At 40.8% G+C, this 17558-nt stretch overlaps 1 protein-coding gene across 1 annotated transcript in view; it reads right to left on the minus strand.

The window, feature by feature from the left end:
- Window positions 1-599: 599 nt before the first annotated feature.
- Window positions 600-17558, minus strand: part of LOC136880857 (leucine-rich repeat-containing protein 15) — a 58685-nt gene continuing 41726 nt past the window's right edge. Inside the window, exon 2 of the transcript XR_011018708.1 lies at window positions 600-722. The gene's annotated coding sequence lies outside the window, so the exon portion shown is untranslated. The remainder of the gene's footprint in view (window positions 723-17558) is intronic.

A 17558-nucleotide genomic window follows, 5' to 3' on the forward strand; every position in this document is an offset into this window, starting at 1 on the left:
GGTGGTTCCACTGAAGTCTAGCTTCTTTAGTGTTAAAGGAAAGCTTCCTTCCAATGATAATACTTGAGAGTTGTTTCTTATAAAGAAATTTGTGATCAATTTCTTATCATCGAGTATAGTTAAATTAAATTCTTGTAAATTGTTTGAGCTCAAGTCCAATGTTATCAGATTTGGAACTCGGGAAAATGTTTTCTCTGAAACATGGCGTAAATTACATGCGGCCATATCTATCAGTAGATAACTATTACTGATAAGAAAAGCCTCGTATGTGGGGACACTTAACATATTGTAACTCAAATGTAAGAACAATAATCTTTTATTGCGAATAAATGTTTGAGGATGCAGGTAAGTAATCTTGTTTTTCCTCATATTTAAAAAGGTCAACCTCATCAATCTTGCAAAAGCTCCAGATTCTACTTCACTTATTTGATTCTGTTCTAAATCAATGGCGTACAAATTTTCCATATCGTAGAAACTATGATTAGTGATTATTGATATATTATTGGAAACTAACTGCATTACGGACCTCCTGTAATTGTCCCACATGCTATCTACTGAAGGAACTTCGGTGAGTCCCAAATAGCTGCAATTCGCACGTATCGCGTAGCGATATCCTACTATCATCTCACTGCAGTTACATCCACTTGGACAGCCCTGAACGTGCGTGATGGCAATAGTAAATGCGGCCACCCACAGTATGATTTTCTCCACCTCCATAATGCCTGGAACAGACGAAAAATAGAATTTATCACAACAAGCTGTACTGGAGGATTATGTGACTAGGGGTAGGTCATAATTCATAACAGACGATCAAAGGCACTTGTATTAATGCTGTGGCCGTAGTGAGAATTTGTGGTTGAGTGAATACTCGGTTCAGATTAGTTACAGGGACTGGACAAGGTTGTATTCCTTCACCCTTGTTGTTAGTGGTATCACTACCTTGGTGATGTAAGGCCGTACAGTACCTCTGATGACGTAGCGCAAAGAGGCGAACTGATTCCTCCGTCCGACCAACACAATGCAAGTACATGATACGTCTGTGCCTTTTAAGAAGTATTCGCAAATGTTGCATTAATATAACAGGTCAGATCATGCCCATGAATACCTCTGAACATAAATTCAATCTTCGCAAACAATAAAAAAATTAACAAAATTTTGTACAATATACGTATCTTGGAGAAACCATCACACACAACTTTGGTAGAAATAAACATGGATATATAGAACTATAAAAGCCCAGTTCTTAACCTGGTCAACGTATATGTGGTCCAATGTTACCAATAAAGTCACTCACGGTCTACAACAACAAGAAATGCCTTTTCCAAAGTACTTATATACTTCACTGTAAAACTGTTCTGAATCCAGTGGTTACGCATGCATACGAAATACTATCCATAAACGCCAATAAAAGACTCGTCGAAGAAATGGAGAGAGAGGAGCGCAGAATAAATATTGGATAATGGGATCCAGCAACATGGATGGCATCGATAAAGAAAAGATCCAATAAGGAAGTCAATCCTGTACCTGTAAATGATAGCCCGACCTAACTGATGATTTAAAAGGGTACGGATGAATAGTTTTCAGGGCAATCCCTACGTAAAAATAGCTAGGGCTTGGTACAAGAGGATAGGTTATATCTACAATGAGCGAAGATTTCGTTTAAAAGTTAATTTATGAAAATTTATTGGCAAGTTGAAATTTATATCACCTCGATGCAGTGAATCGCTGTCTCCCGAATCACCTTCCTGAATGGTTCTCCATGCAAACCCGTACTTCCGGGTCCTCTCGTCACCATGGAATTGTACTCGTACTCCGGGGTCCTCTCGTCACCATGGAATTGTACTCGTACTCCCGGGTCCTCTCGTCACCATGGAATTATACTCGTACTCCAGGATCCTCTCGTCACCATGGAATTGTACTCGTACTTCCGGGTCCTCTCGTCACCATGGAATTGTACTCGTACTCCCGGGTCCTCTCGTCACCATGGAATTATACTCGTACTCCAGGATCCTCTCGTCACCATGGAATTGTACTCGTACTTCCGGGTCCTCTCGTCACCATGGAATTGTACTCGTACTCCCGGGTCCTCTCGTCACCATGGAATTGTACTCGTACTCCAGGATCCTCTCGTCACCATGGAATTGTACTCGTACTTCCGGGTCCTCCCGTCACCATGGAATTGTACTCGTACTCCAGGATCCTCTCGTCACCATGGAATTGTACTCGTACTCCCGGGTTCTCTCGTCACCATGGAATTATACTCGGACTCCAGGATCCTCTCGTCACCATGGAATTGTACTCGTACTTCCGGGTCCTCTCGTCACCATGGAATTGTACTCGTACTTCCGGGTCCTCTCGTCACCATGGAATTATACTCGTACTCCAGGATCCTCTCGTCACCATGGAATTGCACTCGTACTTCCGGGTCCTCTCGTCACCATGGAATTGTACTCGTACTTCCGGGTCCTCTCGTCACCATGGAATTATACTCGTACTCCAGGATCCTCTCGTCACCATGGAATTATACTCGTACTCCAGGATCCTCTCGTCACCATGGAATTGTACTCGTACTTCCGGGTCCTCTCGTCACCATGGAATTGTACTCGTACTTCCGGGTCCTCTCGTCACCATGGAATTATACTCGTACTCCAGGATCCTCTCGTCACCATGGAATTATACTCGTACTCCAGGATCCTCTCGTCACCATGGAATTGTACTCGTACTTCCGGGTCCTCTCGTCACCATGGAATTATACTCGTACTCTAGGATCCTCTCGTCACCATGGAATTATACTCGTACTCCAGGATCCTCTAGTCACCATGGAATTGTACTCGTACTTCCGGGTCCTCTCGTCACCATGGAATTGTACTCGTACTTCCGGGTCCTCTCGTCACCATGGAATTATACTCGTACTCCAGGATCCTCTCGTCACCATGGAATTATACTCGTACTCCAGGATCCTCTCGTCACCATGGAATTGTACTCGTACTTCCGGGTCCTCTCGTCACCATGGAATTGTACTCGTACTTCCGGGTCCTCTCGTCACCATGGAATTATACTCGTACTCCAGGATCCTCTCGTCACCATGGAATTATACTCGTACTCCAGGATCCTCTCGTCACCATGGAATTGTACTCGTACTTCCGGGTCCTCTCGTCACCATGGAATTGTACTCGTACTTCCGGGTCCTCTCGTCACCATGGAATTGTACTCGTACTTCCGGGTCCTCTCGTCACCATGGAATTGTACTCGTACTTCAGGATCCTTTAGTCAGCATGGAATTGTACTTGTACACCCAAGTCCGTTCACCAGCATGGAGTCAAAACCGTAACTCGAACCTGAAGGTCTCGAAATTCTTGAAGTTCTGCGGTGATCTTGATGCGGTATAATCACTCGTGATTTAACTTTGTACAAATGTCCACAGTCGTACAGTCCTCCGACACGTTCAGAATTACTTGACATCAAAGTCTGACTTTAATATTGATGTAGGCGCACACTCTGAAGTTTGAAGTATGCCCAAACTTTACTCGACATTTACATATGGAAAATATTGAATGCCACTTTAAAAGTTGAAATGCAGATAGCATGGATTTAAGGAATACATAATAGAACATAGTTCATGGTTATTTACCACTTAAAATGACGAAAAATAAATATCGTTCACTTGTAGTGTACTGTCCGTGGTTACTTTGTCACAAAAGGGCTATTTAGGAGTTTATCCGAAGGACACTGCTAATAGCAATGAAATAAATAAATGATTTCTTAGTCACTCTCAGCACAGTGAGTTTCGTGAAATAATAAAGTTGAAATAATTATATACCAGTATGAAATAGAATTCAGTTACGACTATAATGGATTATCGCTCAGTTTAACAGTGCGGTCGGCATAGTTCATCGCACACAAAATTAATCACTTGTTTAGGAACACTTAAGTGTTGAATGGGCCAACACTTGTATTATTACGGTGAAATATTTTAAAGTCTTTTAAAGATCAAAATTGCATAGCAATGAAATAAATTGGACACTTCACTGGGTATCTGATCGAAGAAATGCCGAGTTAAATATCGCAGTTACAGAAATAATGTTCCAATGTTTCACTTGGAAATAATTAACATCTTTACGACACTTGATGGTGAAGATTCTAAGTTCGACTATCCACCAAAATATTTCAATTACTCGGCAATTTTCTATGTCCTTGTTCACAAACGAGATTCTAAGTTCCACAGACTATCAAAATATTTCAAAGACTCGACAATTTTCTATGTCCTCGTTTACACACGGGATTTTAAGTCCAGTTTTGTCATAGAATTCTAAGTTCACTCGAACAGTATTTCTAATAGACTTCCAACAGCACTTCGTTCGGACGAACAATATCACGGCGTTATATGGTGAGCCTAACAAGTCAGAACTCCCAACGATGAATGCCTGTCCACTGCCGAGTAGCCTCGCCTTTTATATGCTCGAGGTCTACAAGTCATCAAATTAAAAAGTAGAATTAAACGAAATTCCCTCGGTGGATTTTCTTGAAATTTGATAGTGGAGACGTTCGTGTAATTAGCTACAGAATGGCGTATCTCCCAAGACAACACCACAATTGTTAAGGAAGTTTTCAAAAACTCTGAATCGAAAGGTCGAGAATGTGTGACGTTTTTCCAGAACTCTAATCCTTGCCACGGTGCGAGTTGATGAGTTGGGCGGGTAGTCTAGGTCGCTCCTGCACCGAAGTCATTCACAGCTGTTTGCACACACGCTGGCTCGTTCTGCTAGATGTGAACATATCGAGCTTGTAGTTCTTAGGGTGCGTGACAATTAAATGACAATGCCCTTAAAAAATACTACATGTACCGTGCGTTCCCGGTACAATATCAACATGCGGAAATTTTACAGACACGATCTGTTAAAGACGGGCACGATTTTACCCCAAACGAATGGACGGTATAATAACAGGTTCACCAAACAGATCTTTCACTTGTTTGATTCAAAACCTAAAACCATGATGCCTTGGTTTAGAAACACCAAAAAAGAACTTCGCTCCAGATCGAACCGAAAGACGCCTCTGACAGAGGTCTTTTCGAAAAAAAGGTAGCGACTAACGGGCTAATTCGAGACGAACAACTAAAATGAAAACAGTCTGTCCCTTGGACAGAGGAACTCAAGCAGGCCCACTCAGAAAGTATGTGGGAATTCTGAGTTGCCAAATATAACAATACATATCGTTGTCCTCGACGGCTTCAGCGCGTAAATAAATAAGAATAATAACAGCTTAAATCATTAAGATTTGTAATTTACTGATATATCGTAAGTCAGATCTATGTAATTTTAGGATAAATATAGTTAAAATGTGTTCAAAGTGGTCAAAGCATAAAGATCGTTTTACTCGACAATGTGTTCAACAAATCATTATGATTACGCTGAAATAAAAATATGAAACAATGAACGCACGTGATGATAACAATAATAATAATAATAATAATAATCATAAAGGCCACTTCAGTACATCTAGATGACCACAAATACACCAGCTCTCGTAGTTTCTTCATCTCTTGGATCGTCTGGCATATATACTGTGTCCTTAATTTGAACGCAATGCAGACAGTTGACCGTGGACGTTTCCCTTGCAATAAACTTAACATATATTTTTCCACTTCATCCAATACATGGTGAAGTGTCCTCGCTGCTTGAAGCCGATTATTCAAATATATTTCTACTGTCCTTTCTTCCACAAAACTTTTGTATGATTATTGACATTGTTGTATAAGAATAATCCATGTTTTCTCAATCATTAGTGCACTAACCTCCAAGATCTGTTAGTTTAATCCCACATTCACGGTAACCGATAAGGAATTAAGTTTTATTGCTTTTTAAACCTCAGGGTTCTCTACTCATTAAGTACGTTAGGGAGGAGAGTTGGTGAGTATCTTCCTCCATACTTGATAATAGGAGTGTGAGGTCATCTGTGAAGGCCAGACAATTGATGTTTTACTTGTCCTTCCTGAAACCGATTCTCCACCACGAATTGTCTGATGGAGTTTTCGTCCACTCACGAATGCCATTCTCTAGAATGCACTTGAGGAGAATAGGGTAAACCATCCTCTTGCCTGACACCTATTCTGACATGAGAGCTTTCTGATAGTTCCCCTTTGAATTTTACCTCTGTCTCGGTGTTTGTGAAAGTTAGCCTTTGCAAGATTCAGGGTCTTATTATCTAGTCTCAGTTCAGCAAGTGTCTGAAAGAGATTGTCTATCTGTGGAATCATAAGCTATCTGGAAGTCAACCAAAATTGCAAGTGTACGTCCTAGTATTACGAAAATGGAATGAACAATGACTATCGTAACAAAATTCCATAGTGCTTGTTTACTTTCTGTAGTTCAGAGCTTCGCAACTCAACTCTCAGACTCCAACTCTGGAAAAAATTAGCTACAACATTCGCTTAGACCGCCTCGGTCGATCAGCTGATGGGCTTGGCATGTTTTTACAGTACAGCTTGTATATTACGAAGGCAGTGGTAGTGTACATGGATTATTTAGGGAAAGGTATAAAGTGGCAGGGATGGGTTTATTCGGTTAGAAACGTAGTGTTACTGCTTGAAAGAGCTGCAGGGAATTTGGTAGGGAATATGAAACTGGACCAGTCGAATATTTTAAGTATTTGGGGTGCGTATTCTCTCAAAATGATAGAAAACTAAAGGCATAACAATGAATGATAAAGATGTATACATTCAGTGTGCATCTTAACTATACCGATAAAAATATCGTGTTATGCTAAGAACGATGGTGCAATCTGATTGACAGATACATTTTTTCTATTCGATAAAATGAGGTTATTTTACAATTTTCGGACGTGGGTTTTAAATTGACGAACTCGCCGTATTTTTTACCAGAGAGGCCTGTTGCTGTGTTTCAGAAGATGAATGGCGCCGGGGGGTGCGGGAGGAAGGCAAAGTGGGAAGTGGGAGACAGAAGTAATGCTCGACACACCACACATCTTGAACAGAGTACAATGTCATTGCTACACCGTTGTAAAGTCTGCGTAGAAGTAGGAAGGGGCATATTGAACATCTACTGTAATCAAACCATTGAGCGTATTGTTTTCTTAGTTCACTATTTTATTCTAATTACAATCTTGTGAGTGAAGGAATACACAATCGTAGGGCGGAAGCGTTGCATCTTCGAGCATATGAAATAATAAAAAGGTTACTGCGACCAACAGACAATAGGAGAAACGATCTGGTGCATTCCTTAACTGATAGGTGTGCCTTAACTATCGAATGTTCTTGTACTGTGTGTGCAGTCACGGCTGTTTGAAAAAACAAACTGTGGATATTGCCTGTAATCCTGTGCGACTCGAACGAGGAAACTTGTGCATACGCGCGGATCATTGTCTCTGTCTCCGTCATACACCCCACTTCCCCTCCCTACTCTTCTTTCCCTGAAACACGGGAGCGAATTGTGCTCTGGCACAAGTTCGTCAATTTAATTCGCGCTTCCGGATTAACGAAATAACCTCATTTTCTTGAAAATGAACAGTTTCCCGTCGATCCGATTGCACTATTGTTTTTAACAGAACACGCAGGGCATCCCTGACTTTTGATCGGTGTAGATATGATACACCCTGTATAATACCACCCGTCGTTGACGGAGTACTGTTTGTATAACTGAGGCAGTAAGGTGGCAAAACACGTCAACTGACAATAGTCACTCAATGTGATATTTTTATTAGTTGATAAGTTTTACGGACTTAGAACATCATAGGCCATCACACTTCCTTTTTTCCGAGCTCGGAGATATTAGAGCAACCATCTCCGATATGATTCTCTCATTATTCGAGTGTTCGCGTTTTCCTTCTTATTTTAGAAGTCATCTCCATTATATTACCCATGATATTTATACTTTTCTGAATAAATGGGCCAGTGTGGTTTGATAGAACCTAATGATGTTATTTTAAGAACGAAACATGCATTATATTTTAATTAAGTTGTTCCTTTTTCAAGTATAATATAATTACCATAATATATAGACAGAGATGGCTTCAGATAATGCAGAGAAGTACACAATAATTTTAAACTTGTATTTAAAAAGAGTATTTCCAGCTGTGGCAACTTTAAAAGCCAACCGTGAAGTATACAAGTACTGACGATATTTAATGATCGTTAGTTATAAAAATGAAATATTTAGCAATATTTACTTATATTTATGCATGAGGGGCGTGGTTGTTACACGAATATATTCATTATGTATGACCAGCTTTTGTCCTATTTCTGTACGGGATCGGGTACGAAGTGAGATGAATCTTCGTATCGAGGTTTTACCACCGGCTGCACTTCCTGACGTCATCCTCTTCAGAAGAGTAAATGAGATGAAGGGAATTACGTGATGATATATGCTAACAGGAAGGGAGAGGGTGAAACAAGGTGCCGCCACATAGCCTACTCCTGTTGTATAGCACCAAGGTTTCTGTTCGAGGTTTAACGTCCCCATCCAACAGATGAATCATCATGAGCACCATCATATGCCCTCACTCCACATGAACACTACGGAGAAGTTTGGAATCGAAATTCAGCTTCTGGCACACAATCAAGTGATTATAAAGTGTATACCAAGACATCTCATACCCTGCCGTTGAACATTCTGCTGGTGACATTTTTTCGACCAACGGGACTTGAACCGGCTAAGCACGGTGTCAGGACGCGGTAACGACCGTTGCTGTCAGTGTTTAAGGGTAATGAACGAACATTGCAAGAAATCTGTGATTTTAAGACTGGTAATGAGAAGACACAAAGCTTGTTACTTTTTAGTTTTAGGTACAGGTATTATTAACAGAGGAATTGGAGAGGCCTATTCCAATAATACACTCGTGTTCATAAAAACAGTACCATTTGAAAGACTAGAGATAGGAAGTTCATATTCACAGGACTTGTTCATTAGGTAGTTTAAACGATTAGCATTTCAGTCACCTAGGTTCGGCATGTGTCCTTTTGCCTAGTAGGCACTGGGAACTCCATGGGCACTGATAACTTGTTCCATGCGTGATGGCATCGACGCATATAAGGAGCGAATTGCGTCCTAGGGTATAGCCATCCATCGTGCATCCATATGGTACCACATTTCATCTTTGGTGGTTGGCATTGGATCACAGCACTGCATCCGTCTTTTTACACATCCCACACATTTTCAATTGGGGACAAATCCGTCGATCGGGCGGGCCAGGGCAACAGACTGACATCCTGTGACAACAAGAATGCACGTGTTCGTGCAGCAACATGTGGTCGCGCATTTTCCTGCTGAAATATGGCGTCTGGGGTGTAGTGCAGAAAGGGTATGGCTACGGGTCGCAGAATACCATTCACGTAGCTCAAACTGATCACAGTGCCCTGGATACGCACCAACTGTAATTTGAGTTTGTACCCAATAGTATCTACACCATAAGGCCTTGTGTTGGCACTGTATGTCTTGTGCGAATGCAGTCAATGTGATGCCTCTACCCGTGTCTACTGCGAACCAAAATGCCGCCATCATTTTCAAACAAACAGAACCTGGATTCATCCGAAAATACTATCTGCTGTCATTCCTTTCCCCAGTGACGTCGCTCCATACACCATTGCAGTCTAGTATTTTTATAGACAATAGTCATAGGTAGGCGGAGATGTGGACGACGCGCCGGTAAACTAGACCGTAATAGACGGCGACGGCCTGTCAGTCCCGATAGTGTACGATGTGTTACACTGTTCCACTGTTGCGCCAGAGCCGAGAGGACGCAGATGTGTCCGGCAATGCCATTCGGATTAGGTGTCGATCTTCTCGGGGGGTGGTCTGTGTTTTGCGACCAGACCCATCTTGTCGTGTTTTACAGCCTTTTGTGACCATTCTGTACACACCTGTTGCACTGCCGATGCACTTCGTCCCACAGGAGCAGTAACTTCCTGGATGTATGTATCACGTTCTCTCATGCCAATAATGAGCCCTCGTTCAAACTCACTCCTTTGACGGTACGGTTCTAGCATACGTCTGCGAGGCATCCTGCACGTCTGCTCAAGTCACACTGATACATAACCTTCGGATTATAGCAATTACGACAGCCGCAGGCCCATTTTTCCAGTCGGTGGAAGTGCGTCGAAATAATAATAATAATAATAATAATAATAATAATAATAATAATAATAATAATAATAATAATAATAATAATAATACCGGAGGTAAAACTTCTCCGTGCATTATAACTTAGATTCTTTTAGAAGGCCATCTGTGATGTAAACCCTGAACTGTGCCGTGGAAAAGTTCGGATCTTTAGCCTTCAGATGTCTCTACTGTCAACGTATGTGCCCCCCTCATGGTGGTAGGACGGACAATTAATTTCCAAAGGAATTTGTATTTTCTAAGTTGGGTAAACTGAAGTGTTTGTAGATTTTATTTTGGTGTGCTAAGGTTACAAGTACTTCTATCACTTCCTTCCTTCTTAAATTCGCCCAGAGAAGAGGTCCTTAGTAGGCCTAAGGACTGCTATGAAGATCAGCATCCAGAAGATTGAATTTATGACCAATATCAAGCAGGCCCCACCTTACAATTCCTCTAGCAGACACTACCATACGAAAAGTACCTGCAGTTAAGTACCCGGGAGAATGGATCTCTGCGAATCAGAGCGAGAACTTTGCCACAGATGCCAGCTGTACCAAGTTTGAAAGGGCTTATCATTCCTGTCGTAGTATCTATTCATATAAGTGCATTTCCAAGAACCTCAAACCAGACACTACAACTCGGTCGTCAAACCATCTGTTCTGTATACTTCTGAGTACCTTGTAATGGCCAGGAAGGGCACAGTCAGAAAGCTGGAGTTAAAAGTGAGGAAGAATTAGGAGCAATCACAGAGGAAGGAGGCATTTATAGAATCCGCCATAACGTTGAACTGTATGAACACCAGGAGAACATCGTCACGTCTATAAAGAAAAGGTGCCTGACCTTTCATGGACACTTGTCCCGTGTGGATTCCGAAAGAGTCACCACAGGATATTCACAGTAACAAGAAGAAGCAAGGCTTCTAAGAGCAAATGGATCACGTCAGTTAAGTCGGATATGGAACAACTAGATATCCCACTGGGACAAACTCATGATCGACTACTGCCGCGTCAAGCCATCCGATATGGCGTTTTCCCAACGTCCCTTACAAGTAAGAAGACTACAGGAACTAAGTGGACAGAGGAAAGAATGCTGGCTCATAGTCAGCAAATGCAGGAGTATTAGAAGAAGGAGAAAGCAACAACTTTACCGAAGAGTAGATACGAGCCCCGCGGTCCTCAGTAAGCCTAAACGCTTCAGAGACCCTGACAATGAATAGAAAGGGTGAGCTTCAAGATCTCGAAAAAGGATAGGAGAAAAGGAAAATCTTACGGCCACAGAAAAATTCTGATGGGGAGTGGAGAAATAGAAAAAAATGATGATCTCTACAAATACAACGAAAAAATCAGTGTAACCACGCGAAAGCGAAGGCTAAAATTATATGGGCATCTAGAAAGAATGGGTGGGAAACTGCTAAGAAAATATTCAAGTACATCACTGGACTGAAAGCTTCGACGAAGTGGGTAGAAGAGGTAAAAGGAGATGCAATAGAAAGTGGACTTAATGGATTTGATTCACAACAGAAAAGAATTTAGACGCCGAGTGGACAGAATCAAAACATTCCAGGAGAAACTACCAAATTATAGATTCAAACTGGTCATATCTGAGAAAGAAAGGAAGATTAGAAGTGAAAGGATGAAAGTGTTCTGGAAGAAGAAGAATAAGAAGAAGATAAAGCCTTACGTTCAACGCGGTCCATATGGGGCCAAATTCGGAAATAATAATAATAATAATAATAATAATAATAATAATAATAATAATAATAATAATAATAATAATAATATAATAACAATAAATATTTCATTCTGGTGAATGATGAATTTGTAAGCTACGAAAAAGTTAAACATGACAAACGTGAAATTCTAGGTGTAAGGCTCATTTCTAAAGATATTAGGCAACTTGATGTCTTTGAGTCTGCCTGGCAGAGGTGGTAAAGGCGTGCTCGGTTCGCCTGGAAGGACGTGGGTTCGAATCACCGCCAGGAAGACGTAAAATTTAAGAAATGAGATTTCCACTTCCGGAGGTGCATATGGCCCTGAGATTCACTCAGTCTACACCAAAAATGTGTACCAGGTTAGTTCCTGGGGGCAAAGGCGGACGGGCGTAGAGCTAACCACTCTACCCATCACGTGCCGAGGTTAACAATGGTGGAAGCCTTTACCATCCACACCTCCAAGGGCCTTCATGGCCTGTATGGAGGTGACTTTGCTTTTCTTTAATGTCTTTGGAATTTACAACCGGGAAAGAGTAGCGCTGACGCTGATTCAGAATTATTTGATAAGATGATCAACTATGTCGGAAAAGATATGGAAAGGAGCGTGATTGTAGCGGGAGACCTCAATTGATCAAACGTGAATTGGGAAGGTAATGCGAACGACAGGAAACATGACCAACAAATGGCAAATAAATTAGTATGGGAAGCACAGGTGATTCAGAAATTGATGGAACCAACTAGAGGGAAGAATATTCTGGACGTGATGCTGTAAGACTAGATGAGGTCTATAGAGAAACCGAAGTAATAGATGGTATTAGTGATCCAGAAACAATTTTTTGTCATAGTTTAAAAAAATGCGATAGAAAGGAAGGTCTTAAGATTACGAATATTAGGCAGTACTATATGGCTGATAAAGCAGGCATGAAGGAGTTCAAAAAACTAACTATGTTTGGTGGAAAACGCTAAATAGAAATGTAAACACATTCTGGGATGGGTTTAAAGCAATTGTTGAGGATTTTTTTTTGTGCTATACGTTGCACCGATACAGATAGGTCTTTTGGCGACGATGGGATATTAAGGGCCTAGGAGTTGGAAGGAAGCGCCCATGGCGTTAATTAAGGTACAGCCCCAGCATTTGCCTGGTGTGAAAATGGGAAAACACGGGAACCATCTTCAGGGCTGCCGACAGTGGGATTCGAACCCACTATCTCCCGGATGCAAGTTCACAGCCGCGCGCCCCTAACTGCACGGCCAACTCGCCCGGTTGAGGAATGTAAAAGCAGGTTTATACATTTAAAGGTGGTAAGTAATGGTAAAGACCCACCTTATTATAACAGCCCCGTGTAGTTAGCTTTACTGGCACGTAGAAGAAGTCATGAGCGACAAAATTCCGGCACCTTGGCATCTCAGAAATCTGTACAAGTAGTTAAGGGACGTAAACCAATCCCATTATTATTATTATTATTATTATTATTATTATTATTATTATTATTATTATTATTAAAAATAATTTTATATCTCCACCTAAAGTGTGCAGGCATTTTAATTTTATACCAAGTAGGTTGCCTCCGGGTCAGTTCTGACGTACAGTTATACCCTTCCAGATGACAAAGTAAACGGGGTATCTGTTGGGGCGATTTATGGCCGATTGTAATTCATTAATTATAATTAATTCTGTCAGATAAGCACCAAAAGTATCACCAGAGATGCCGTCATCATTCATGGACTTTTTCTGCCGTAAGTAATACATCTATCTATCTCTGCGGGGTTTGAACCCTCCATCTTTGGATTCGGAGGCCGGCACACTACCGCTGATACACAGATATATTTTACCCCCACAGGGGTCTCTTCCCGCATCGCGCTCACTTGTTTCTCTCCCTGTCCGCCTTCTGCGTGACGTCATGTGGTATGAGACAGCGGTCGCCCGTCCTGCTGACACGTATTACCACTACAGTCTAAAATGGTCATAACTTCTGAACCATTCATGCAAATAATGTCCTGACAAGGTTATTGTAATCCTTATAAAATACTGGAGGAGGTCAAACAATTTATTTTGATGAGGAACTCGAGGATAATATCGAAATATTTATTTAATTTTAAGGAGTTACATTTTTTACCGCGGACTGTAGCATAAAATCGCTTCTAGAGGGCAGCCGGTTGGAAATAGGTATGTGCCCTCGCGGACTTTTTTTGTAGAGGATTCTATGCTCTACATTTCGTACGCTTACACTTGGGGTCTATCGTTGATGGTTCACGCAGCGTAAGCCAAGAAAGCAAGTGACCGACCGACCGACCGACATTTTTATCTCTTTCTACGTATTTACTGTATATCGGATCACGGATATATAGTAATTTTATAGTGGTTCACTACGTGAACAGTGTTCGTGTTGTCAGTATCTGAAGTAGAACCACTGTACTGATTAAAATGCAGTCAACATATTATGGAAACGTGTGGCGCTATAAATTGTCGGCACGTAAAAGAACTCCCGTGGGACAAAATTACGGCACCTCGAGTCTCAGAAAACCGTAAATGTTAGTGAGACGTAACACAAATAACATTATTATTTCGCATATTATAAAGACAATAACGACAACAACCATCATAGCCAGTTAGTTTGCTACTGTGATGGCATAACAATACTTCCTCGTCAGCAATGCTTGGGTATTGAAACACTTTGTAATAAACTCTTGAATATCTCCATTATTACAGCTCGTACGGTAAAAAGGTGTCAGATATAAATGACTGAATGAAAATCATATTTTCTATAATTATAGTTATGTGCTAATAGCTGGGCTGAGTAGCAACTCAAATGGTAGATCGCTGGCCTTCTAAGCCCAACTTGGCAGGTTCGATCCTGTCTCAGTCCGGTGGTGAAGGTGCTCAAAAACATAGTTAGTGGGACGTAAAATCCAATAACATTAACATTATTATGTGCTAATAACTTATATTTCTGAATATATTTCGAAGCTCGTGAAATAATACAGTATTATATAGTAAATACGAAGAAAGAGACAGAAATGTCGTGCTAGAAGAGACCTGTTACTGGATCTCGGTTATTTCAAAAGGGGGCCTCACACATCCCAGTCATGAGTGGTTAAGAAATATAGCCCAGTTCGAAATTTCATTTGGTGTGTTTCACGGCAAGACTGTATCCAGATGCAAAAAAGTGAAAACTCTTACTTCTATTATTAAGTCAAAATTTCCAATATTCTATGACAAAATAATTTGTCTCTACGTAAGGACCAGGACATTTATTAGGATATGGCATTTTAATGCAAAGAGTAAGGAGCTAGCATTGAGAAAATATGCCAATAAGAAGGCTAAGCTTTGGGCTAGTTCATCAAGTAATTAAGTCTCCTGACACGTACGTTTTAATAATAATTTAATATAATTCCATAATGATGTCGATATGATGCATATTTTCCTATGCCATTTAAGCCAAATATTTACTTCATCAGGAAATTAGTTATTTTGAGTTGCATGGCAATATTTTATTTCTTATCGTATTAGATGTCATGTATTTGATAGTTGATGTTCCACCTGCTCAGCAGGTGACGAAATTTAACGCATTTTCACGTTTTTAAATCTATAGGAAGTGCCGTTACTTATCGAATCGGACTAAACTAGACTATTATTTGATGAAAGATTGAGAAGATGTTTCACAGGCACGAGAATTCACAGGCTTGCTGTACTGCGACTGTGTTCCTTACTCGCTATCGTTCATACCGCGTGACGTCAGAGCGCTCCAGCCAATGGAAGCTTCAACCGCCGGAGTAGCCTACCTTATATTCTAGTTACCTTGTTTTACCCCTTTAATATTGCTACGCCACTGAATTCTAACCAAATAATAATATATAGATAGCCCTAGTCCACACACCGTCTCACAGTGGGTAATTTCTAGCATCCAGCCGGCCAAAAATAAGATTTTCAGCCCTTGTTTTTGGTGCGCATTTTCTGTGAGTCGTGTTTATAAGACTCTTGGGTACAGTAATTAAGTACTGAAAAGTCGCGCTGTCTGATTATCTAATCTCACCGAAGGCCTAAATTGGCTCTCCTCCGTTAGGGCATCATATTCTGGCGAGGCGAGCGTGCAGTTATTATTATGTGAGGGCTCAGTAAGGACGTCAGAACTAAATATTTCTTTAGCTTGCAATATGATTATATTAGATGAAGGTATATATTTTATGCAATATGTAGCATTTTCTGAAAATTACTATATTTTTGTCCGGAATATGCACTTAAAATTCAGGTACAGGGTGTCCAAGCGCTATCTAATTATATAAATTTGAGCTGACTTTCAAAATGGATTGCCTTTGATTTCCGCAGTGAAAGTATTTGGAGGAGTTATCGATACTTTAATGAATAGAAAACTGTGACTTTTTGCTGCGACCAGGCGCGACCATGAGAGTAATTTTTTTTTTTTTCAGAAGCCATGCACTCTGTAACCTGGAGGTCGGTTTTAGAGCTGTTGAGGAACAGCGGGGAATATAAGCGGAACGATCATATTGCGAATGTTGTAATTGAACATGTAGGCTTTGAGGATTGTTCTGAGGATATATCCAAGTCAATAAGGAAGTCTGTCAGTATTTTGTGCGCTAAAATTCGATCACGCTGGAAAAAATAATGTAGAAAAAGGGACAAATTGTTGAAGTACAATAAAAGTTGGTTCGACCAGAGAATCAGCCTTGCAGAAGGAAGTGCATTACAACAATGTCAGGATGAGCCTGCCAGTACTATAGCTCATTCCATGTTAAGAAAACTGTATTGCACTTATAACAACAGGGTTGCCTTATGGAACGGCTTTTCTCAACGCCATCATGGGAAAACGACAGCACATAAATTTGTGAAATTCAGAATTCAAGTTTAAGACAAAAAGCTGAAGAAACTAAGCTACACATTATTTTTATGAACTAAAGGGGACGTGGGGTTTACAGGGGCCACTTTTGGTTTGTAAAGATTTTTTATTTTTTTTTGCTATTTGCTTTACGTCGCACCGACACAGATAGGTCTTATGGAGACGATAGGATAGGAAAGGTCTAGGAATTGGAAGGAAGCGGCCGTGGCCTTAATTAAGGTACAGCCCCGGCATTTGCCTCGTGTGAAAATGGGAAACCACGGAAAACCATCTTCAGGGTTGCCGACACTGGGGCTCGAACCCACTGTCTCCCGATTACTGGATACTGGCCGCACTTAAGCGACTGCAGCTATCGAGCTCGGTTTGTACAGAATCAGAGGTAAATTACGGCACATAAGAAAACTCAGCACTGGAATATAAGGCAATTGTGCGAGAAAATAGACAAACAATTTTATGGGCTCGAGGGACGTGGGATGTATTAAATTGCATTTAAGAAATTTATCTAGACGATAAAAGCTAGAATAAAGACGCAATAAATACATACTGCAGATGACTATAAAATATCACAGTATTGGTGTTTTAAAGAAAGAAATCACACACGTAGACTTACCGCATAACTCTCACTCAACACAATACAATTACGCACGGATTTAAAGCCTAAAATACACACGCAATAAATAAATATTGTAGATTACTTCACTAGAGAAGTGAGCTGCCAGCGGTTCACAGAGCGGTTTAACATGAGCTACACTTCACTGTGGTGGATGGAAAAGTCTGCAGTGCATTGTCTTCCTATCAGTCTTCCCAAAGGTGTTATGTATGTGGCGCGTCCCCTAAAGGGATGAATAATATTCCTGAAATGACTGAAAGAGTAATTAA

Source organism: Anabrus simplex, chromosome 9 (assembly GCF_040414725.1).
Source record: "Anabrus simplex isolate iqAnaSimp1 chromosome 9, ASM4041472v1, whole genome shotgun sequence".
Classification (NCBI taxonomy): Eukaryota; Metazoa; Arthropoda; class Insecta; order Orthoptera; family Tettigoniidae; genus Anabrus; species Anabrus simplex.